The 26223-nt window shown below is 40.5% G+C and overlaps 1 long non-coding RNA gene across 7 annotated transcripts; it reads right to left on the bottom strand.

Annotated features, from left to right (window-relative positions):
- Window positions 1-2531: 2531 nt before the first annotated feature.
- Window positions 2532-5832, bottom strand: LOC133733219 (uncharacterized). Of its 7 annotated transcripts, none has more exons than XR_009857562.1 (6): window positions 5239-5830; window positions 4188-4504; window positions 4037-4085; window positions 3691-3812; window positions 3122-3180; window positions 2533-2738 (listed from the first exon to the last, which is right to left on the bottom strand). It is a non-coding gene; the product is annotated as an uncharacterized LOC133733219 (long non-coding RNA). The 7 variants fall into 7 exon arrangements; XR_009857563.1 differs by having other exon boundaries at window positions 2534-2738; window positions 4055-4085; XR_009857560.1 differs by having other exon boundaries at window positions 2532-2738; window positions 3691-4085; window positions 5239-5832.
- Between the last annotated feature and the right edge of the window lie 20391 nt (window positions 5833-26223).

The raw sequence follows: 26223 nt of genomic DNA, 5'->3' as shown, positions 1-26223 counted from the left end.
CTATACACAAACCTTGGATTCAACATGAATAAGTTCTATATTGGAAAGAAATCTAAATAATGTGCATACAATATTTATTTAAAAAAAAATGTGATGAGAGTTATTTCATTTTGTGCCATCATTTTGAGCGAGTGCATGAAATCACACCTTTCTTTGTTTTTAATTTTTTTTTTCATCAAAACTACTAACAAAAAGAGCAGCGAGATTTCTGATCACTACAAATCTAAAATATTATTCATACTGTTGTAGGACACTTAGTGGAGTGGTTGTCCAGTAAACTAACGTCCGTACAAGATACAAAAAGTGGAGATATTGGTATTAGTATTAGTATTGGCGCAACTATAGTTGGTGCATGCACTTGAGATGCTTGTACCTTGTTTTCCACTACAATATTCCTCACATAATTATAGTCATTGTCCTTATCTTCTAGGTTCATTGCAGCAACCACAATATCCATATAAGCCTCTAATTGGTATCGAACTGTTTACACCATGTATATATGCTACACAAACACTGAAAGAACACAGCCAACTGGCCATCAAAAGAGGCTTGGATCCTAACTCTACAAGGTAGGCCCAAAGCCTAACACATATACTAGTCTCACATTCCTAACTTTGATAGGCCACACCTAAGCCCACATGAGAAAGGGAAGGGTGACAAGTCCAAACCTAACATTATAAATACATGCCTCTCTTCTCATGTAAGGTAAGCAACCACTCTCTCCTTACTCCCACTTTGTCTACATTCTTACTTGTCACTACTACAAAAATTGAATCAGACGACGTATTATAGTTTCCTGTAGCCTGATTGATTTTTATTTTTTCAGACGTCGTTTTTATAAAATCTATCGTCTGATATGGAATTATGAATTAGTTCAGAAGATGTTTAAAGACAAAACTGTTGTATGACCCTAAAAAAATTGAGCGGCAAGTTTCCCACCATGTCTGTGGTGCCAAACAGTACCATTTCAAATCCCAAATTTTTGCCCAACATGTATTAATCATACGATGAGAAACAATAAAACAGTGGTCTGATTAATACGTTTGACAGAAATCCCTCCTTTCCCACTACCATTTTTCTCCAACTCCTCAAAGAGGAAAGTCAAATTAATATGAGACAAACCCCAAATTTAAATGGGTGCATTCATACAACATTTTTACACAATTCTGTTGTGTGAATCCTTGTCCAGATTGATAGGGCCGCATCACAAAACCGACTGAAACCCTAACACTTGAGAAAGAAAAAAAAACAAAAAAAACAAACTGACCCAAAATGCCAAAACCCTCTCTCGACAGCTCGTCTCACTCTCGACAGACTCGAAACCAAAACCCTCTCTTGACTCGCCTCACTCTCGACAGCCCCAAAACCTCACTCTCGCAAACTCTTGTTCTTCTCTCTAACCTCTGAGTGAGATTGTTGACCGCCAATTGGATTGAGCCGGTGAACTAAGATCGAGCCTATTCAGCCTCTCCAGATCGAGCTGATTCCCTTGGAGCAAAGCACTTCTGGCGAAATCTGCAAAATCAACAAGGCCCAGTTCACTGTTTTACTTTCATTCGTTTTACTGGGTCTCTCTCTCTCTCTCTTTTCTTGAATCGGAACCCTACCAATCGCTTCTGATTTGGGTCGCTCTGGCGATCCTAGTCGGCCCATTTGCTCCTCCTTCGGTCACCGGCGGTGACATAAGGGTCGGTCGCGGCCCAATAGTCAACTTCCCCGAGGTTTCAGGTGAGGTGGAAGATGAATCGAAGAAGAGGGTATCGCAGAAGAGGCAAAAGCCGATGGACTCGGCGCTGGTGGCCGGAACGGGTAATGGGTATGAAAGTTGGTAGGTTCAGATTTGATTCGTATTTGCTGATGAAAATGACCGGTTTTGATACTCGCGAGCTGAAATTCTTGCATATCTGCATGTATTTTGAGTCAGTCTTCTTTATCGGTGTGGGATGTTTATATGTGTGAAGTTCTGAAACTTTTTGCAGCAAAAGAAAAAGATATCAAAAGGATTTTTGGTTAAGATCAAGTGTAGTTTATGTTCTTAGCGATTCGATCCAGTAGGAGTGAGTTTATTTATTATTAGATCTGGTTCAGCATGATTTTTGATGTATATGGATAAGGATTCTAGCCCAGGTCTAATGATAATGATTGAGATTTGGAAACTGGAAACCGGCGGTTGATGTGTTCATGACTTGTCACACTACTACAAAAAAAGCATTTAAGGACGTTCGAAAAACGTCTTTGAAAACTTTAGATGACACACAAAAAAAACGTCATGTATCAAGGAGTCATTGTAAGTGCCTTTTAAGGACGTTGGAAAAACGTCCTAAAATGTCTACTAGGACGCGTGAAAAGTGTCCTTGTATCTCTAGAAAACGTCATCTAATGTCTTCTAAGACGTTTAAAAAACGTCCTCTAATATCTATTAGGACGTTCAAAAAATGTCCTCTAATGTTTACTATGACACTAGATAAGTGTCCTTAAATCTAAAAAAGATGTCCTTGTATGTATTAGAGGACATCTAAAAAGTGTCGACATATATGAAAAAACGTCCTCAAAACTTCCATATGAAACCCAAAAAAAAAAAATATTGGCAACCAATGATCTATGAATGCCATATACCAACCAAAATTATATATTATTGACCAAAGTGCTGTTTGAATGATACCAAATACAAAATTCCTAGTAAGTTCCTATCTACATCAATTTCCTCACGGCTGCACTACATCCAAGTTATCTTTGAACTGCAAAAACCATTAAAGAGTATTACAAAATTTGTCAATGCTAGAAGTAATGCTAAAAAGAAGATAACATGCACAACTAATTCATAAGCATGAAGTACTGTCTTAAAAGAGTACATGTCCTAAACATTTTCTAACTACTAATAATTAATACTCGGTGGTTATAGTGTAAAGGCAAGAGCAGTAGGACTTTTCTGGACAGATAATATGAGCTCAAGACAGTTCAGACTTATGTGGTTATAGTTCTAAGTTCCAAAGCATATGTATAAGCATTTTTAAAGAAGAAACATGAAAGACAAGTTAAGTGATCAAAATACTGCATAAGAACAAACATACAGCGTTGACCATATTACTAATCAAATTACCAATTATGATCTTGAACTTACATATCTATGTGAATAGCATCCTTCTATACCCAATGCTGCTCATATTTTTCTCACCAAACCTGCTCAAACGTTAACAAGAAACCCAAATAAGAATGTTAATTTCAGCCTTGAAATTCAAATACCCAAAACACTAAGACGAAATGTCTAAGAAGCTTCTTTCTTATCCAAGAACACAAATACATATAAGTAAAATGTCTAGAAACCCACTAAATAAAAGGTGAGATTCACATTTAAGAGAGAAGCCAGATGAATTATGCAAGCTATAAATTTAGATCTCAAGTTGAGAAACAAACCAATATTGCTGCACTAAGTACAAGTTAGGAACTGCAATCCCAACTGAGAAACAAACCAATATTGATGCACTAAGTACAAGCTAGAAACTGAGATCCGAATTGAGAAACAAACCAATGTTGGTGCACTAAGTATAAGCTAGAAACTATATCCAAATTAAGAAATAAGCCAACAAAATTATTTGTCTTTATTACCAAACTTGAACTAGCCTTCATGTATAATACTTAAATTAAACAACACACAATACAAGCATATAGACTAGAGAAATATGAGAATACCATGCAAGCTGCCAATATTTTCAGGGTGGGTAGAAATCCTTTGCTGGCTAATGGCATTATCCCTTTGCATAACCACTGTCTTTTCCTTGTTTTCTTCCTCACCAGAATTTTTTACCACTACCCTGTTCAGGAACAAAAAAAGCCAAAGAAGGAATGCTAAATCACCACACAGAAAACTGAAAAAGTACAATTATAATAGCATCAATCACTAAACTCTAACCAAAATAATACAATTAAGGAGTTACAATAGCCATAGAAAACGTATTGAAAATATAGATTATACATACATTAGCCCATCGACATGAAAAAGGAAAAACTGTGCAATTTGGGAAACTAAATTAGTTACATGGAGAAGAAGGGTTACCTGGAACCATAATTGCTCAAATGCCTGCAAACTTCAAAGAAAAACACAGGAAAAAATCAATTAGGTAGGAAACTCCATAGTATCTGAGAACTTCTTCCCAGGTTCACATAAGCAAGAACATACTATCAGATACCTCGCTTGTAAGTGTTAGATCTGACCCAGCTAATCTACTATAGGGCAGAGCCGGCCCTGGGATTTCCGGGGCTCTAGGCGGAAAAAAAAATGGGGACTCCCTACCTTTAAATATATTTTATAAAAAAAAAAATAAATAAATAAAAATCTCTTCTGTACTCTCATTCACATTATCATTCTCATTCTCATTCTCTTGTACTTGTTCAGCATTTGCGTTGAAGTACATCCGGCTTGAAGCTTAACCAATGCCTCTCTCTTTTGCTTCTCTTTTCTTTTTTTAACCCCAGAAGGATACTTCCTAATCGGAGCCATCATAACCTATAAAAGATAAAACAGATATGGAAATTTTGATATAAACATATTGCCATATAATAAAAAATACCAATGTATCAAACCAACAAAACCATTTTCAATTCAAACTTACTGTCATAGTGCCATACAAATTATACAACACCATTATCTTATTATTAAACAAAGCAAAAGCAAAGAAAAACAATTTTCAATTAAAACTTTAAGATATGTTTACAATACTTTTGTAAACGGATGAATCATGATTCATGAAGTTTCTAGTTTTTCATAGTTGAGACCTTAATCAATGTGCCTTGTACTATTTTTTTTCTTTTCTTATATTGCTCGGTTCTCATATCTATGGTTCAGTTGCTCTTTGACCAATAAAGAGCAGCAGAGATGGGAATGAGAAAATAATAAACATATAATGAAGGTACAGAACAATGATCATAACTAGACAACCTAGAAATGAACTACATAACATTATTCTTATTAAGATTAGATCAGCACAAATGAACCAGGAGATACGAAGCACAATAGTAGCACAAACAATCAATTTGAAATTAAAGAATAAAGGAGAACCAGAAACTTTCATCTCTTACATTCCTACAGACCCACTCACCAACCCAGTATCCAAACGCAAATTATCATCACCCAGTACCCAAACACAAATCATCATCACCCAGAATCCCAGATCTCGACCTTTCGTTTCTACCCAATTGAAGAACTAGAAGAGACATGGAATTCGAGCAAGAGAGAATTACCTGGAGAAATTTCTGGACGAATTTCGTGACTTTCGTCTGAAAGTGAGGAGAGAGATTTGGGAGAGCACTCAAAGCAGCAGTCGAGATCCTTTTCTTTTTTTTCTTCCCTGCACCTGCCAATACAAATACAACTGAAATTTTCCAAATTGCAAAGACTCCAGATTTTCTACAAGAAAATTCTGAAATTTTCAACAAGACACTGAAATCACTAACACTAAAACCCAGCCTGAATTTTCAACTTTGATTGACTAAGGATTCTACTCCTCAGCTATTCTATGTCTTGATTTTGAATGGCAAGGAAAAAGATTAGGGTTTTCTGGGTGATGAGAGAACAGTGATGATGGATGCAACGAGGTGAGAAGAGTAGAGAAGTGCTGATTGATAGGACGAAATTCGGTGAAATATTTCCATTTGACGGGAAAATTTGATAATGAAAGTGAAACGGAAGGGTTTGCATCTAAGAAGGAACACAAAAATGGCTAAAGCAATTTGGGGGAAAATGAAAGATGAACGCGCGTGCATTGGATTGAATTCCTAGAAGGGGACTTTTCCATTATTTTTATTATTCAACTATTAAGGTTTTTGGGTATTGTGTGAATCGAACCCCACACCTGGAGGACGTCTAGACGCGCTAGACTTAAAGCAGCTTCTCCTGTTTTTGCTTTTGAAGAGGTAGTCATGAGTTGACGTCCTAACATTTATACAAGGACATTAAGTTTCAAAAAACGTCCTTGAAAAAATTAGCGGGTGTCCCGAATCATGTTTTCTGTAGTAGTGTCAACTGTTTATATCTTCTCTTTGTTTATGTGGTGAATTGGTCATTTCATGACCTATGCTTTAAGAAGTTTAGGCTTATAAGTTAGTATGCTAAATGAATTGTAATGGTGTCCACGGGTATGTAGGATGAGAGTCAAATGGAATGAGAGTGCATTTTGTATGTTCTATTGGTTCTTGCTGCTGCTATCTTGGTGATTGCCTTCCTTTTTATTTGCAATAATTCTGCTATGATAATCTCTGAAGGTAATTTTTGTTGGCAAAATCTGCGAAGACTCAGAACTCGGAGTGGAGCACTGAACCGGTGAGCTTATCATAGCGAAGATGTATAATTGTCAATGCCTAAATGCTAGTAAGTTCATCAAATAAACATTCCATACCAGTAGCATAAGCATCTTTGCTTCTTGTATACATCTGATTTGATAATGATTGCAGGGCGCCCATTGTTATACGTGACCGTTGAGGTTATCTTGTCCAAGAAATATGGTGAGAGTGAACGATTATTAGGGAATGTGTTTTCACTTGCTAATCAGCTGCCAGATGGTGCTATCATTTTCCTGGATGAGGTAATTGGAGTAATTAATGCTTTGTGGCAACCTTTGAAATATGCATTATAGTGATACCTCTGCGGCCAATAATATTTTGTCTTTGCATGGTTGAATTGAAGTTCTCTATTTTCATGTTCTATCTGCATTTTATATTTTGCAGTAGCTTCTTAATAACATGGCTTCCTATTTGATTCAATTCCAAATTGGACGATGTTTCTGTGTGAGAATACGGAACGGGAACTAAGTATGGATCATGATGGGGAGAGAGAGAGAGAGTGTGACACAAGCATGTATAGTGGTTCACCTTGCTCTTGAGGCAAGGCTACGTCCACTTAGAGAATACACTATGAGTGAGGCCCTTTGTAGTATACAAGTATGGGGATCATGGATCCCCCCCTTTCTAAGAAGGGGAAGACTTCCGTATATAGCTAAAGGAAGTCCCAACCTATTCTACATTTCTGATGTGGGACAATAATACACATATTGCTTCTCTTGAAGCCTTTTGGAGAGCATGGGAGGGTGGCCTCCCAACTAGATACCGGCCGATCGACCTCCACCATGGCAACGTAGCTCGGGTGTCGGTCTACCGGATGCATGCCATAGGCGGGGCTAATCATGTCGCGGGACCCATCTACGAGGTCGTTGCTTATGCTTGGCGGTATGTGGTATAAGTGATATCAACAAGTCCCCCAAGTCCCCGAGTAAGAGGCGCTTCTTGGTTTGGGAGTTTAAATGTGATGCCGCCAAGTATGAGTGATGACCTCGTTGAACGTCATACCCATACTATCCCCCAACTCCGTAAGTAAGAAGGGACTCTTCCGGATCATGTAAAGTGTTCCATGGTAGGTTGGTGCCACGGGGGCTTATCATCGAGCTAGTACCTGCAAATAAGATAAGAGTGTACAAAGAGCACATTGATTGCGCTAGGGCAATCTAGGTGACATTTGAGTCAAATGCATCGAGGTGCATGAATGTTTATATGAGATGTATGTTACACATTGTGTGTATGCACGTATTATGTAATGTTGACATACGACGTATAAGTCGAAAATGTATGTGGTTGTGATAGCATACAAAGTGCATATGATGCAAAGATGTGTGATGAACACGATGACACATAATGATATGTGAATGTTGTATGCACGTGATACATATGTGTTGGGATCGGGAGTGTTATTACTCGCCGAGTCCCCCAAGTCACGTAGTTAGTAAAACGAGAATTCAAACTTAGACTATGTTCAACGATACCGGCGAGGCTAAGAATGAAGCTCCGGTATCGAAGTAACTACTTGCACTACAAGAATAAGTTAATCACACGACACTCATCATACGACACATGAGTTTTTGCTGTCGTCTGAGTTAGTCAGACGACAGATTTTTTAAATCGGTCGTCTCATCTCTACTCAGCCAACACATCGTCATTTGGTAAATTTAAGAGATTTCAGACAACACTAACAAGGAGATCTGTTGTCTGAAAAAAAAAATTTAAATTTAAATTTATTTGAGTGAAAACACTCACAACCTAGCCCATCTGAAAGTGTTCCCTCCTGGGGAATACAATTGTTCTTCAGGAACGGTTGGATAGGGGGTTAGTTAATGATCACTGGCTTCTGACTTGGCCAGATACTTCTCTTACCCATTTAACCCGTATTGGGTCCGATCACAACCCAATTTTGCTGCGCACACACCATTAAACTCGCAGAGGCAGGCCTATCTTCAGGTTTGAGGCGTCATGGGCAGATGACATAGAAACTGAGCCACTTATAAGGAGTTGTTGGACTGAACAATCTGGCACCTCTAGTTTAGACAAGTGGAATTCCAATTTAAACAGGTGCAGAGACCGCTTGATTGAAAAGCTGGAGCAAGAACAAGTTCCCCAAGTGCAACAGGGAAGAGGTTAAACGGTGTCTATTGGAGTTGGAAGATTTACAAACTAATTGTCCACTGACCAGTACCATTCGACAACAAGAACTGTCCTCCACTTTGGCCGATCTCTGGGTCAGAGAGGAAAAGTACTGGCAACAGCGTTCGAGAATAAATTGGCTAAAATCTGGGGACTCCAATTCCAGATTCTTCCACTTGACCACTATTCATAGAAGACAACGTAACAGAATACTGAAAATCCAAAATGAGGCTGAGGTTTGGGTAGTGGGTGAAAACTTGATCCGCATGGAATTTGAATCCCAATTCAAAAAGCTGTTCACCAGTACGGGGCAGCGCCAGTGGGGCGAAGTGTTCAGGGGGTTAGCTCATAAAGTTTCAGCGGAAATGAATCTTGATCTGACAGCTCCGGTCTCGATCGAGGAAGTGACGGAGGCTACCCACCAACTTGGAGCGCTAAAAGCACCTGGGCCTGATGGTTTTCCTGGTTTGTTTTATCACAAATATTGGAGGATTGTCCAAGGAATTGTTTGGGCAACAGCGAGAGATTTCAAAAATGGACTGGTTCAACTGCAGGAGATCAATAGGACTCATATTGTCCTAATCCCCAAGGTTCCTAACCCGGAACGAACTTCACAATTTAGACCTATCAGCCTGTGCAACAATTCTTACAAGATCCTCTCAAAGCTTCTGGCAAACAGATTAAAGGTGATTTTGCCAACCCTGATTTCCCCTAATCAGAATGCCTTCGTCCCCAAGAGGCTTATTCAAGATAATATACTTCTCGCTCATGAGTCGTATCACTATCTCAAGCTTAAAAGGGAAGGTGGGAATCATGAAATGGGTTTAAAATTGGATATGAACAAGGCTTATGATAGGGTGAAATGGGACTTTTTGGAAGCTGCCCTATATCGTTTTGGTTTCAATAATTCTTGGATCAACCTTATAATGGCTTGTGTTACAACGGTCTCCTTTTCTATTGTGCTTAATGGTAAACCGGGGAAATTCTTCAAACCCACAAGAGGCTTAAGGCAGGGGGACCCCCTGTCACCCTATCTATTCCTAATTGTTAGTGAGGTGCTCTCCCTAAGATTGACCAGAGCAGTTAGGGAGAAATTCCTAATTGGTATCAGGTTGAGCAGAAGTGGTCCCATCCTTTCTCATTTATTTTTTGCGGATGATGCACTATTCTTCCTAAAAGCTACTCTCTCCAATTGCTGGCAGCTGTTGACCATCTTCCAAGAGTACTGTCTTGCTTCTGGGCAGGAAATAAATTGTGAGAAATCTAGTGTTTATTTTTCTCCCAACACCCCGCCTCAGATGGCCCGGCTGATGTGTGCCATGCTTGGATTTGTGGATGTGGTAAATCCGGGGGTTTATCTGGGAATGCCTACGGTGTGGGGAAAGTCCAAGAAGGCGGCTTTGAGCTACATTTTGGAAAGGGTGAATAGGAAATTGGAGGGTTGGAAGCAAAACTATTTATCTTTTGCAGGTAGAGAAGTTCTGATGAAGTCTGTGGCTCTTGCTATTCCTGCATATCCAATGAGTTGTTTTCTTCTGCCAAAAATTTTTTGCAATGAAATCAACTCTGCCCTAGGAAACTTCTGGTGGGGGAAGACACAAAATGGTAAGAAAATTCATTGGAAAAGTTGGGATTTTTTGGGGACCCCGAAAGCTGATGGTGGGATGGGATTCAGGGATTTACACCATTTTAATCTGGCCCTTCTTGCTAAGCAATGTTGGCGCTTAATTCAAGAACCCCACTCTCTATGGGCACAGGTGTTAAAGGCAAGATATTTTCCTAATTGTAGCTTTCTTGAAGCTGAAAAAGGTTATAGAGCTTCCTGGTGCTGGTCTAGCTTATTAGAAGCTAGAGACAAGATATTAGAGGGGAGTTGTTGGCAAGTCATCTCTGGCTCAAGCATCAGAATTTGGGAGGATCAGTGGGTACCCCCACCACATGATGGTGTAATTATACCTAATGGCAGGCCCCCCAGTGCACCTAATTATGTCCACTCACTTATTAATTGGGAGGCTAATTGTTGGAATCTTGATAGCATCTCTGACTATTTGCAACCTGTAGTAGTGAACAGCATTTTGAGCATCCCTATAGGTTTGGAAGGAGGACAAGACAGGTTGGTATGGCCATGGAATAAAAATGGGTGTTACTCGGTTAAGTCAGGGTATCACTGGGTGCACAAGAACTGTTATGCACCATCAATTCCTAATTGCAGCTCCTCCCACCGGATTGATCCTAAGGTCTGGAAGTGCCTCTGGAAGATCAAAACACTCCCAAAGATTAAGTTATTCCTATGGAGAGTTTTGAATGGGGCTGCCCCTACCTTTTTTGACCTTCATAAGAGAAGAATTACGAACTCTCCATGGTGTCCTATATGTGGCTCTGCAGAGGAAACTTTTGAGCATATATTATTTTTATGTCCTTGGGTGGAGGGTGTATGGTTTGGTTCAATCTTGGGTCTACGAGTGGACAAGCAGAGTATCACAACCATGGATGTATGGATCTTAAAGCTGGCTAGTTCTCAACAGTGTAGAAGTAATAGAGATAGAATACTAACCTGGATGAGTTTCTTGTGCTGGGCAATTTGGAAAGCTAGGTGTATGTATGTGTATCAACATAAACCTCTATCCCCCATCCTGACCATTTCTTGGGCTACCAGTTTGGCTACAGAGTTCCAATCTGTTATGACGATTCCTCCACCAGAGATTGTTGACAACCCAATAGCTCCTAACCCACAGCAGGCCCCTCATCCACGACCCCAATGGAGTGCTCCCCCTCCAGGTTATTCCAAAGTCAACTGTGATGCTGCGTGGAAGCCTCCTTACATAGCAGGATTGGGGGTTATAATCAGAAACTCCAACAGCGAGTTCATTTGCGGTTCTGCCTCCTCCTCCTCTTGCGGATCTGCCGCTGAAGCAGAAGCAAATGCTCTCCTTCATGGGGTTTCTTTGGTTGTCTCTATGAACCTGAAGAAGGTGCTTGTAGAATCAGATGCAAAAGAAATCATCAACGATCTAAAAGGACTGGGTCGGGGGAAAAATTGGCAAATATACCCAATCTTGGAGCAGATAAGAAGAAAGGCCACAAGTTTTGAGGATTGCAATTGGGAATGGATTTCCCGCGAAGCGAATCGAGCTGCTCACATTGCAGCTTCGCTAGCCAATGGGTCGGTGGGTCCTCAGAGATGGGCTAATCAGCCACCACCTTCCCTTACCTCTGTTCTAAGGAACGACGGCCTCCCCTGCCCCCCCCATGACGGAGAGGTGACCGGAGCTGCTGCTTGTCAGCATTTTTGTTAGTAGGCTTTTTCCTGTTTCTAGTTCCTGGTCCGGATCTAGTTGGAGATGTCCTGCTCCTATTTGGTTGTAATCATTTGGCCTTTTAAGCTTTGTTGGGCCTTTGGGCTTGTCCCCTAATGAAGTATTTCATTAACCAAAAAAAAAAAGAAAGTGTTCCCTCCTTAGCTAAAAAAATTAGGTCACTCTCCCTTCCAAATCGCTCTCAGCCTCTTTCTCACTCTCCATCATTCTCAGCCTCTCTCTCAGTCCCCATCGCTCTCAGCCTCAATCCCGCTCACCCTCTCACCCTTGTCGAGCCTCTCAGCCTCGTCTCTCTCCGTCGCGCGAGCCTTCAGTCTCTCCACCACGGGTTCTCTCTCCGTCAGTCGCGACTCCATATCTCTCTCTCTCTCTCCCCCTCCCCCTTGAGGATCCACGGGTTCACTCTTCAGCCTCCATCTCTCTCTCTCCTTGTAAGTTCTTCTCTTTTCAGATTCAGTTCAATTCTTTGTTTTATTTCATTGGGCTTTGATTGGGTTTACAGATATGATTGGGTTTATTGCAAAAATCTCAACTCTTCCCCGTCTTCTTCTGTTGGTCTATCAGATTTTGTGACACGGGTTGGGTGCACCGGCGTTGTGTTTTTGGTTGAGGAGAAAGATGAACGACTCAGATTGTAATTTTTAATAATAAAATTCAGGTATGACCATATGATATTGTGGATTCATATGGATTTTGGTAAATTTGTTTAGGTTTTTAATCAAAAGTGAACCGGGCCTGTCTAAAGCTTAGGATTTATAGCTAGCTATTTGGTAATCTAAGATGGTGTCTGTTTGGTTTTTAATATTTGGTTCGATTGAGTGTGTTGAATTAGTTTCTGGGTTCACTTGGTTGGAATTGGATCTGTAGGAATTGGAATTGAGTGTATTGAACTAGTTTCCACTTGGTAATGTCTTCAGCAATGTTGCTTCAAACTATGATACAATGAACGATTTGATGAGTGTAGGATTACACAGATTATGGAAGGATGAGTGTAGGGTACTGAATCTATTTTGGAATTGGGGTTGAACTATTGGACAGTTTGTGCTTTGAAGAGAAGAATTTGTGGGTTTTTCTATATCAGAAACTGTTGAGATTGATTTTATTTTGTGTTTTCCTAAATTGCTAATATCAGTAATATGCTATCGTTGAGTTGATTGTTGAATAATGAATATGGAGCATTTTTCTTACTGCATATTGTTAAAGTCAAGTAGTGGATAAGAGGATGGAAGTCAAAGTTCATATCCTAATATGATGAAGAATCGGTTTAAGGAAATGAAGGGAATATCTCAAATTGTATATGTTATAGGTTTCTTAATTCTTATTTTGTTTTACAGTCTATATATCATCTCATCCCACTTTCTTTCTATATTTCAAAATTTGGAGTCAGTTCTACTCACAATGGATAACTAGACCTGTATTTTCCTTTTCTTTTTGCCTAGAGATAGTAAACTGAAGTTACGATATGGAAACTAAAGAGCTTGTGAGGATAAAGAACAATGGAGCTAGCATTTTGCATTGAGAATGGTTAACTGTTGTATTTGCCCAAGTTTCAATAGGAAGATTTTGTCATTTAATCATTAAAAAAAAAAAACTCATTGCACTTCGTAAAGGTCAAGTACTAGTTTAGTTAATGGAAGTGTCAAATTTTGCATCCAAAAATGGATGTTGAAAACCCAAGAAGTGAGTAGATTTTCTAGGAGGAAAGCGAAAGTGAGTTTATCTAAAATGGGCTGATGTGTTGTTGATTCTCTTACTTATTTCTTCTGGTCTATTTAACAGCTTATTGCTTTGAATATTACGGTTAGATACGTAAGTAGGAGTATTTTAATACATTTACCTCTGAGTTTATAGAGTCAAAGTGATACAGAGTCCAGCTATTGATGCATACCTCACTCTTTATGTTTAACTTAATAAGACAAACGTTTTGCTTCATATGCAGCATTTGCTTTGAGTTGTCATATTTTATTGGAATTAGACTGTTGTATCTGTATTGTGATCGATTCTACAAATGGGTTTGTTATATAGGTGTTCTTTGTGGACTGATTATTACTTTCTTACTAATGTTCTATAATGATTGCAGGAACTTCCGGGCACAATTACTAGCTAATGCACATGCTGCTTTCTAATTGGACTTTCTAATGACAGGTTTATGTACTTTCCAAGGGGACTAATTTTAATTGTATTGGTGATTGGGTTGTGGAGGCCACTGTAAAGTAAGATTAGTTTGCATGCACATTTTCTTCTACTTATTTATATAGTATCTATCTAAAAGAGTTTCCCTTGGTGCTTGTTTGTTTGCAATGTTATGAGCATTCACCTGACGAGCGCAAAGTCTTTGGTTGGAGTAGTTGGAGTTGCACAAAAGGAAAAGAAGGTATTTACTTCTCAGTTTATGTGCATCTGCATTTTTGAAATAACATTAAATTGACCAAAGCCATTCAAACTAAGTTCTTTGACTGTTTTTGGTGCCAGGGGCGGGATGTGTATGTTATGGTGAGCTTCTTGATGGGAATTCTGGAAGTTTACTTAGTACTGAGTATGTGGTTTTGTCAAGTGAATTTAACACTTTCAGATGAAGAATTTTTTACTCAATGCCACTGCTTTTGGAGTGTATAGTTTTTATGAACTGCTGTGAATTTTATTGATTCTCAGTATATGACTTCACATTTTAGATTTTAACTCGTTGACTGAATTGTTGCAAAGTGTGTTGGATTGAATGTCTGCTGGATTGAATGTGTTCTCTGATTTAAATTGGATTGAATGTGGTTTTTGTAGGCAGCAAATCCATGCTCCAGCTAATTTAAAAAAGGGCACACACCAAATGCTTTCATAAGCAATATAGTGCTTTTAACAGATCACACAGTTTTGCTTTTCTGGGTAAGCTTGAATGTCACTGCCATCATATTTAGATCTTAACACAATTTGATTAGATACCATTTGATTTTATGGATATTTATCGCTTATCTTTGAGCTTCTGGTTTGAATGAAAGTTGAATCGTAGACTCAATGTTAGTAGTCTTAAGTTTGATATTTGGTTCTTGAGTCTATTTAGTTGGAAGTGTGATGCAGCATTTAGCATTTTTACTGCTGTGGTTATCTTACCTATTGACTAATGATCTATTCTGTCAGTTTAAATAATTTCAAGTAGTGGCTTGGGTAAGATCGGGGTTTTATTTTTGTCGCTGCTTCGTATTGCTTGGAATGCTAGAAGATTTCTATTTGAACTATTCCGTATGAGTTTTTTGATTTGAGAGCACAACGTTTTTATTGCAGGCCATGCAAATACTGAAAGGCACTTTGCATTTTGTCTTCATCAAGATTGGGTATCAAGGTGGGCTTTGCTTAAAAATTAGGATCAAGAAGGTTGGTATGCGGAGATAATAATAAAGGCATATGGAGAAAGCTTGCCTTGACCACACTGCTGGCTTAGTTGCTGTGCGTAAATAGTACTATCGTATCTAGTAGTTGGTGACTTATTTTGGTAACCTCCTTGATTGTACAAGATAGACAATATTACTTGCTAGATTGAGGTTACTTTTGGTTAGGATTGCTGGATTTGATCATATCTGGATATGGATATGTACTTTTGGAAATATTTTGGATTGGCAATGTAAGAACAGATGGCATTGATATATGACAATGTTATATTTTGGATTTGTTCAGGATATGAATGTTCATATTTGCAACAATTGTGCAAAGTTAATTCAGACAACATATATAGGTCAAATAACTGTAGTTTCCAAAGGTATCACACAACTGAAGGGTTCATAAAACCATTGTCTGAGATTCACTCATACAACACATCTAAAAACAGCAAATAATACATGTTGTCTGAACTTATTTCAGACAACAGAAATAACAAATTGATGTCGTGTGATCTCCATTCCGGTAACATGTATAATAAAGTTACTGTCGTCTGATATTGAAATCAGACAACAGATATAACAATAATATGTTCACTAAGATTCATTTCAGACAACAGAAATAACAAATTGATGTTGTGTGATCTCCATTCCGGTAACATGTATAATAAAGTTACTGTCGTCTGACATTGAAATCAGACAACAGATATAACAATAATATGTTGACTAAGATTCATTTCAGACAACAGAAATAACAAATTGATGTTGTGTGATCTCCATAAGACACAACTAAAACAACAATGACTGTTGTTGGAGATTCATTTCAGACAACAGTGTCATTATAACTGTGTGATGTGAAATTCATTTCAGACATCATGTAGTTGTGTTGCTGTTATCTGAGATTCATCACACACAACACAGTTTTCCTAAAACTGTTGAGGTAATATAGCTTTTCTCAACAGTTAATAAACCAACTGTCGTGTGAGTTTGTAATAGACAACAGTTAAACCTAATTATTTTAATTTGAAAATATTCAGACGACACATACTTAGCTATATATGTTGTGTGAATTTTGAACAGACAATGGTTTTTAACTGTCGTCTGAATGAGGTCAATCAGACGACAGGCTAATAGACAACAGCAGGTTTTTCATTCAGACGACAGTTAATGAACTGTCGTCTGTTTAACTTTGTGGTATAGTGTTGTCATACTAGCGAGACTATGGCAAGACCATGATAGTCCCTCGAGTATGAGTGTGTAAGAATTGCGCTCGCTCATATTGAGCGAGTGATAGGTAGTGTGAGTTCTGTCCTATGGTCTTATTAATGGGATGTAAAAGAAATTTAATTGTTGCGATCAACAATAGGCGAAAAATTTCAATATTTCCATTAATAGACCGTAGCACAAAAAGTATGAGCGTGAAGCTCAATGATAGTCCCGGTCGGGTACTACCTCCACTTGTGATAAGTGGTATGAATAAGTTCCCGAGTGTAGAGAACGCTCGGGAGGTGAGATGACTCAAAAGCAAGGGATTGGACCTTGGCTTACCCGTTGGGTGTACCTCGCTCGGGGCAAGGATTATAATGCAAGAGACTGGACCTTGGCTTACGTAAGGGAGCTACCCTGTAGTTATCCCGTTGGGATACCTCACTCGAGTAGAGGATTTATGAGGGCATCTGGGCCTCATGTACCCGGTGAGGTAGATAGGCTTGAGCCTTAGCACCCTGTGGAGTAGATAGGCTTCGAGCATCTTGTACCCGTTGAGGTGAATGATGGTTTGAGCCTCGTGTACCCGGTGGGGTATAGGCGTCAGCCTCCAATACCCGTTGGAGGGCCAGGTCTCTGGTACCAGGCTGAGTAGTGAGAGGGCTTGATGCCTCTTGTACCCGATGAGGTAGAGTGAGGGCTTGGTGCCTCTTGTACCCAGTGAGGTAGCTTGAGGGCTTGATGCCTCTTGTACTCGGTGAGGTAGAGTGAGGGCTTGATGCCTCTTGTACCCGGTGAGGTAGCATGAGGGCTTGATGCCTCTTGTACCCGATAGGGTAGAGTGAGGGCTTGATGTCTCTTGTACCCAGTGAGGTAGCATGAGGGCTTGATGCCTCTTGTACCCGATAGGGTAGAGTGAGGGCTTGGTGCCTCTTGTACCCGGTGAGGTAGCATGAGGGCTTTTATGCAAGGATGACCTTGGCTTACCCCTTGGGGGTACCGCGCTCGGGGCGAGGATTTATGAGATGCATGTTGCATTTATTTAGTGAGTTTCACATGTATATATGTAGCAATTTTAATTGGATTGCAATTAAATTAACGTTTGACATTAATACATAGGCATAATAGATATGGTATCGAAATTATCAAATATCGTAGGCATGCTTAGATTATAGAAATCGTTATGTGAGGCATGTAAAGCATTGCATTAGCTCAAATTTAAAAGAGCGTAAAAAGAAGATATTGTGACTTATCTTATGCCGATTTGGAGTAGATTGAAATTGGAATCAACATGTAAGTACCAAATTATGTTGGAGTTGTCCAAGCATGAATCGATGAGTGGTCGTCAATAAATTGCTTGAGCTTGCTCATATAAGAAGATGCCCTATGGGGTGAGTATTATTCCTCCTCAAAAATAAGTGAGAAGTTAGCAACTTGTTCTTATATGTGTAATAAAACATGCGATTAACAATATGTAGAGCCTGATATTGACTAATCGTAGGCATGAATGTTTAGAGTAGGCAAATGACTAACAAATGAGCTAGTTTGTGTGTGAAACAGCTATTTGATAATTAATGCGGCATGAATGTTTAGCTATAGTAGATCATATTTATTTATCATAAGACATGTACCAATGGGCTATATATGTGTGCTGACTGAGACACAGATAAGTCAACTGCAATTTTCATTTGCCAATAACATTTGTAAGTATAGTAAGATGTAGAATTGGACGTGTCCATCAGGTAACCCCTTATCAATAATCAATAATCCATATATTTGTGTGAGGTGTCAAGTTGAGAGCTAATGCATGCAAAAAGAGTCAATGGAGTGGATGCGTGTTGCTCAAATCATGGACAGGGAGCACATATGTGCATGCATATATATATGTACGTGTATACATAAAAGTTTGTCAGGTTGTTTGATAAAGAACTTATACATAATTACATATAATCATGGCCACGTGCAGCATGTAAATGTAAAGCACATGTATAGTTTGATTGCGCAATATATAAGATGAACTGGGGTACTAAATGTTTGGACCCAAAATGAACATTTTGGCCTGACAAGGCATGTGTTGGAGAAATTGAGCCAATGTCAGTGGCTCAAGCTATATATTGTCGACAAGCTCGAAATATATATTTAGAGGCTAAATAAAGCCTACTATGGAAGCATGGAAGCATGAAAAGTTAACTTTAGCACATTTTCCTACTTCGGCTAGGAGAAACCGAGCTAAACAAGGAAGGAGGGGCGGTAGACTAACCAAATGAAATCTAAATGAGTTAAAAATTTCCAGATTAATACTAGACATCCCAAGAATAATTTCTTATGAAGAGTGACAGAGCTATTTTTGAATGGAAGGCCTTCAAACAATCAGTCCAATTTTCTACAGAAGCAAAACTGGAAAACTGGACCTGTAAGAAGTCCAGCAGCATTTCCGGCCCAACCGCATGGAATGAAGCTCTGAAACTTTGTCAGGATGATCTACACTCATAGTGGAACATTTTTCATGAAGAAATCGAAGGCTCATTCTGAAGTCTTGTTGGAGAAATAATTGAAGGAATAAAGGGGCAGAAACTGACCTAAAACCAGCTCAATATTCACATGTTCATGTTTCCTACCCACATGAAGAAAGCTAGATGCTTTTCTTTTCTTCCTTGGATATATTTCTCTACTACAATCTCTTTAATAGATCATCATCACTTCCATGTTTCTGCACCTTCATGCTTTGCTTTCATTTCATCATTTCTCTATCTTTTCCATATTTTACAAATCACTTTCATACTCCACTTTCATTATTTTTCTTCCACTCATCATTTCACTCTTCTTTTTCTTCCCTATATAAACACATTCTCCTCTCATTCTAAAGACACACACATTCACAACATCAAAACATCTCTAAGATGATCTAAGTTCTCTCTAAGAGTAACTTCTCTCCTTCTCTTTCTCTTACCGGTGATCACACTCCTAGTCCTAGTCTTCTCAGAAGCCGACTTTCAGTGCCACCAAACCCTCTGTCAACGTGCTTCGGTCCTAGTCTCCTCGGGAGCCGACGGTAGTGCCATGACCACAACGGTTACAGAACCAGCCAAGCAAGGGTAACGCCCTAGCAACCCAGCCAAGCTAAAGTCACGCTTTAGCAAGATCTCAATACTTCCCTGTGATTTCGCTCTGCTCAATCTGCAATATTGAGTATCGACTTGTGAATAAGAAGAAACTTCAGCAAAGTCCTCACCACAAGGCACAAAGAATCCCACGACGAGGTTGGTGCTCTCCTCGTCTACAATCGCTTGATAGAAGTCAGGTCAAGGGACATCCCCGACGACCGCACCCGAACGGTGCTGGTACCCCCGCGCAGAAAAGAGATTGTTGACCAGCTGCAACAAAATTGGAGCCAAACACTAAAACTTAACTCTTTTCGCACACATTTGAGAGCAGGCAGCGAGGTTGTTGCTGTTGCACAGACAGCCAGTCTGGTTGGGTAGCCTGAGAGAGCAGAGGTAATCGCCAAGGCCATAGTAGCTAGATAGCTTTGAGCTTTTGTGAGAGGCTTCAAGGATGGGTGGTCCTTCTAATGAAAGTTGCTGCCGAGACTAGCTGATGAAGCTACTATTGAGGGTCACTGATAGGCCGGGTGTCCAAATAGATTTCCTGGGTGTCCAGTGCAGATCATCTCCTTTTTTTTTTTTTTTTTTTTTTTGAACGGTGCTTGACCGAGATAGTGCTGGGTACCGAGATGGGTTAAGGATTCGGGCTGATTGAGCATGACCCTGGTGAGGCCCCGGGATAGGAGCTGCCATATTGACCACCGGGAAGTAAGAAAGGCAGCGAAACCCAGAAAGTCATCCCGGGTGCACCGAGTAGTTTCTGCATCTTCCCCGCTCTTTTTTTTTTTTTTTTTACTTGCAGCCGTGACCGTCGTCGAGATGTTGATGATCGTGATGATACAGGAGGCCTCGACTAATAAGGGTCTCGGATGGAAAACTCCCGATGAGCCAGACTTATCTCCGGGTTCGGTAGTTGGTACCGATGACAACTGCCATGGTAGTTTGCTGGTTCTGGTACCGGTGAATGCAGAGGTACCGCCATGAGCTCCTTGCCCCAAAGAGAGCTCCATTGGGCTATTTCTGCGGACTAATGAGTTGATGGTGGGTCTCGTACAGTAATACCGAGAGGTGAGGAAGATGTCTTCACTGAGGGAATGAGGCTGTTTTGATGGGTTGACCAGGAACTGAAGGTGGTACCGGTGATATGAGATTGTTGACTTATGAGCGTGGTCTGATTGGGAGCTAACCGAGTTGGTGCGGGTACCGGCAGAAAACTTATATGCATCAGTGTTGCCGGAGAGATGAGGATATTGGAAGAGGACCAAGAGCAGGGTCTTCTCAACGAGTCCCGGTCGGGTACTTCTGAAAGTGGACCTTGGTTGTAGAAATGACACATGAGTACGGTGATGAGCTATGAGGGTGCAGGGTCTCGCTGGTTCATGGTACCAACTGGCTCGTGGTACCCGATGGCTCATGGTACCCGATGATTCATGGTACCCGAAGGATCATGTACTCGCTGGCTCGTGGTACCCGTAGGATCATGTACCCGATGGCTCGTGGTACCCTGAGTTCTTGGTACCCGATGGATTATGTACCCGCTGGCTCGTGGTACCCTTGAGGCTTGTGGTACCCTAAGTTCATGGTACCCGATGGATCATGTACCCGGAAGCTCATGTACCCGGAAGCCTATAGTACCTGTTGGCTCATGCACCCGGAATCTCATAGTACCCGTTGGCTCGAAGGCTTGGGTAAGGTTGTGGGTGGGGTGTCCTGCATGTAACCATGTACCCGAAAGCTCATGGTACCCGTACATAACCCTTACTCAAGGTCGGAGGTGTCTTGTGCGTACATGATTGGTGGTTCCCGTACAGATTTTGCAGTAGCTTCTTAATAACATGGCTTCCTATTTGATTCAATTCCAAATTGGACGATGTTTCTGTGTGAGAATACGGAACGGGAACTAAGTATGGATCATGATGGGGAGAGAGAGAGAGAGTGACACAAGCATGTATAGTGGTTCACCTTGCCCTTGAGGCAAGACTACGTCCACTTAGAGAATTCACTATGAGTGAGGCCATGTAGCCTTTGTAGTATACAAGTATGGGGATCATGGATCTCCCCCTTTCTAAGAAAGGGATGACTTCCTTATATAGCTAAAGGAAGTCCCATTCTATTCTACATTTCCGATGTGGGACAATAATACACATATTGCTTCTCTTGAAGCCTTTTGGAGAGCATGGGAGGGTGGCCTCCCGACTAGATACCGGCCGACCTCCACCATGGCAACGTAGCTCGGGTGTCGGTCTACCGGATGCATGCCATAGGCGGGGCTAACCATGTCGCGGGACCCATCTACGAGGTCGTTGCTTATGCTTGGCAGTATGTGGTATAAGTGATATCAACAGACGAAATATACAAATTGGTTACCTTTCTATTCCTCATTTGCCTCAATAGTGTGGTAGACATGTTTTTCCACTTTTCTATGTCACATAATTATGTTATTTGAATTTTAAAGTTTATTTGTTACTTGAATCTCTTCCATCATCCCATTTGCATACTTATAAGTTGTATTGTTTTCAATAGGTTGTACAAGATCCTCCAAACCCTCTTCTTCCTTTTTGCGTTTGTTTACCAGCTTTGATTCCATTGTTTTGATGCGCTTTCATGTTTCTGATCAGTTCTGGATTGTTCTGTATGTGTTTTTATTATGGGATTTGATTGTAGCATGATGGATAGTTGTGTGTGTGTGATTATAATAGAATTGAGATTTTTTTTCTTGCTATAGCAAGTTTGTATGCCCTTTTTTTTCGACATTTTTCATGGCAAATGCATGAGCTGTTTCTCAGTTAGTGCACCTTATGTTATGTTGCAGGTCGAGCATTTTTTATGCCAAGGCTGGAATTCGTTGAATGACAACTTTGTGAAGCTTGTCTCTTGGTATGATAATGAATGGGCTTGTAGGTAATTATCTCAATATCTTCATTATGCAATCTGGGTATCTTTAACATCATAGTTGGATGGTAAAATAGTGTAATACACATTGCAATGAATATCGATCACCTATGGTAATATTCTATTTCTGGTAAGTCTCCCTCATATTCTTCATAATATGACATTATGTTCATGCTACATAGTAATATTGCTATATTCAATTTTAGTTTACAGAATTGAATTTTTATTGTTTCTAGGCTTCTCTCTTTTTAATACTCAGTTTCTTTAATTAATTAAACCTGGTAAATACTTGGACTACGTGCAAGATAAGTAGCTGATGTATGTACTCCTTTGCAGGAATTCATAAGGCTTTGGTTTTAAGTATGGTGAATATGTATTACAAATAAGTTGTTAATGTCAACAGGAGGGTGCAGAGAGATGCCTCTTACTCAAGAAATGAGATTCTAGGCCTGACTTTGTAGATTACTATTGATTTCAAGCAGCAAAAATGGAAGGAAGATGAGAGTTAGATAAAAGAGACTTGGTTTTGATGCATGGAAGGAACAAATGCCTATAGTGTTTTTATGTATGGATATTAGGGAAATACTCCCTTTTTGATATCAATGTACTGAATACATTTTATATATGGTCGGATTTGAGTTCATTTGATTGTTTAGAACTTTTGTAACAATTAGAAAACAAGAATAAATGAAAAAGTATTATCCAACATATTATAGCACAATGGTAAAAGCTCAATGTGTCGTCTCAAAGCACAAATACATTAGTCGTCACACCACACTTTTTGTCAAGAGAACTATCGAATGTATACAATAGTCACAATGACAACAAAATAAAAACTGTCGTCTGAATAAAACTCACACAATGATTATAAAATAAAGCGACATCTAAATCGCAATCACACAACAGCTACACCTTATGCCCGTTGTCTAAATAACAGTCACACACCAACAACTGCTGTCGACAGGCTGCCAGCATGCTGTCGACATACTGCCGAGCCCTTCACACGACGGTTCCCTATAATCGACCTTCATCAGACGGTGCCTCGATATACGACGGTTTGCCTCCATATGAGACGACGGTTTTTAGCCGTTGTCTGATTCAATTTTTGTAGTAATGTGTATCTGACTTAGGTATCAAAGAGTCATAGACCGGGAACCCCAGTCTACCTTCTGACCTTTGTTCGTGATTAACAGGTGATGGAATTTGGCAATGGTCTGCTCTCTTGTGATTCTCGGTTCTCCCACGGGAACCACACATAAACAATGTGTAACGTTGCCTCGTCTTATTACTTAGTGAATGATTGCATCCAAGAAATTTCTTGAGTCAATAGATATTGTGACATCATAATCTCCATGATTTTGAAGTCATGCTCCATTAGGTCCAAGACGAAATTCTCTCCAACTATCAAGACTTTCCAACATGATGCATCTAAATTCAAGAAACTTTAAGTTGAGTAAAAAAAAAAAGATTAATTTCAGTTTACCCCTATGAGGTTTGAGGGTGTCATATCATTTCACCCCCTCTACTCTCAATTTAAAATTTTTACCCCCAAGCTTTCCAATTTTAGTCTTCCTTGTCCAATCTCTCATGCTCCGTCAAATTTAGATGTTAACTCCGATAATGGGGCCCACTTTGAGGGCTAAAATAGTCATTTCAAGAGAAAAAAAAATAAAACAAAAAAACACTCTTTAGGGGCTAATTAGACGTCGTTTCGACCTCTTGGTCTCTGCTCCACCATCCCCATTATCCTCGTCTCAACCTTTGTAGCAGAAGCCGCCTTGCCCGACTCCTTTTCCTCTTGGCCTTTGCCGCCTTGCTCCTACAACAAAAAAACTCCATCTTCTTCTTCTTCTTCCATCAGTCCTCTCCCTACCAATAATGTCTTAAGATCCAATTTCAGTTCATCACCCAAATCCAAACACAAAAAAAAAAAAAAAAAAAAAGCAAAGAGAGAGTGAGAGAGCGAGAGCGAGACCTTGGATCTGGGCCGGTTGGACTCTCATATCCATCAGCAGTGCCAGAAGGCGAGCCGCCACCGCTGCCGCCGCTCCATGAGAGCTGCGTGGTAGGGCTACATCTAGTCGAGGAAGATGTCGCCGCTGCCGACCCAGAGGCCTTGCTGCCTGGCAGCCGGAGCCCCTACCGCGGAATCAGGGACTTGGTAGTGAAGGGATACTGGAGAAGCGAAGACAACGATGATGAAGCCGCTCGCGACTCCTTCATAGAGTCGATCATCGCCGCCCTCGTCCACTCGTCCTTCGCCACCACCATCAAAACCTTTCAGAGAAGGAGGAGGCTTTAAAGAGAGAGAGAAGGGGCTGAGACGAGGATAATGGGGATGGTAGAGCAGAGGCCAAAACGACATCGGATTAGCCCCTAAATAGGGTTTTTTTCTTCTTCTTGAAATGACCATTTTAGCCCTCAAAGTGGGTCCCATTATCAGAGTTAACATCTAATTTTGATGGAGCATGAGAGATTGGACACGGAAGACTAAAATTGGAAAGGTTGGGGGGGGGGTAAAAATTTAAAATTGAGAGTAGAGGGGGTGAAATGATGACCCCCAAACCTCATGGGGTAAACTGAAATTAATCCAAAAAAAATAGGGCTAAATATTGTTTAGTACCCTGTGGTTTGAGTCCAACATCGATTCAGTCCCTCAACTTTCAATTTCATCAAAAACACCCTTGCATTATCTAATCTCATCTAATAGGTCATTCCGTCAATAGTCCGTCAATTGGAGCCATTAACTCGCTGACGAGGCATGCCATGTCTGATCATGTGGGCCCTACCTATCAGGAAAAATTCCAAAATTGCCCCTACCTCTCTCCCAGCTCCAGAAGAACTCGGCTTGCCCCTGTCCAGGCTCAGGTCACAGAGAGAGAACCACCACCTCTTCTGCAATGGCCGCCCCTCTGTCTCCGACCTCCGACTATCCCAAGACGCCGGACGTTCTCTACGCCTCCACCTCTAGTCTCACACCATCAAACCCAATTCACCAATAACATTAAACTCCAACATAGACAAAAAAAGACTAAAAATTTTCACCAGAATTGACCACCTAGAATCAAATTGAATTAAAAGAAGAAGAATAGAAACCAAGACTTACATCAAACACAGTGAAGGCGATCTCCCAAGAATTAAACAATATATATATATATATATATATATATATATATATATATATATATATATATATATATCTCTCTCTCACTCTCTCTCTCTCTCTCTTTATCGCTCTCTGATCATGAGCGCCGACTCGTGGGAGACGGCGCCGAATTCACCAGAGGAGAAGGACATGTCGGCGGCGGAGGCGTCGTCTTCATCAGAGGAGGAAGAGGTAGAGGACACTGATGAAACTTAGACCACCATCTCGTCGTCGTCGTCGTCCTCCGCAGAGAAGAGGCAAAATCTCCAGTTTCGTGCGGAGCTGAACCAAGTCCGTCTATTCCAGAGGGCCTTGAGACCCCTGTTTCAGACTGCCTACACCGACCGAGAGTACTCGGACGACATGTTCCTCGCCGGACACATCCGCGACGCCGGCCACTTCTGTATATCACCATGAGCTTAAGGGCCCCACTTTCCCCCTATTGGTCCCCTTCCACCTAATCTCAACGGCTAACTTACTCTCCCCGGCGCCGCTCTCATCCTCCTCCTCCTACTGCACCAGCTCTCACCCCTCCAGTCGCACCACCAGCCACGGCCGCCACTTCATCATCTTCACCACCATTCCGATTCAATTGAATCAAATCAGAAAAACCTAACCCAAATTTGGTCTGAAGATTTGGCTTTGATTTGAGAAGAAGGCCGTTATTTTGGGTATTTAGAGAGAGAGAGAGACAGTGTGTGGGTGTGGGAGCTTGGAGAGAGGCAGGGGCAATT

Source organism: Rosa rugosa, chromosome 2 (assembly GCF_958449725.1).
Source record: "Rosa rugosa chromosome 2, drRosRugo1.1, whole genome shotgun sequence".
Classification (NCBI taxonomy): Eukaryota; Viridiplantae; Streptophyta; class Magnoliopsida; order Rosales; family Rosaceae; genus Rosa; species Rosa rugosa.
The sequence above is the reverse complement of the archived record's forward strand: the minus strand, read 5'-3'. Positions and strand labels throughout refer to the sequence as shown.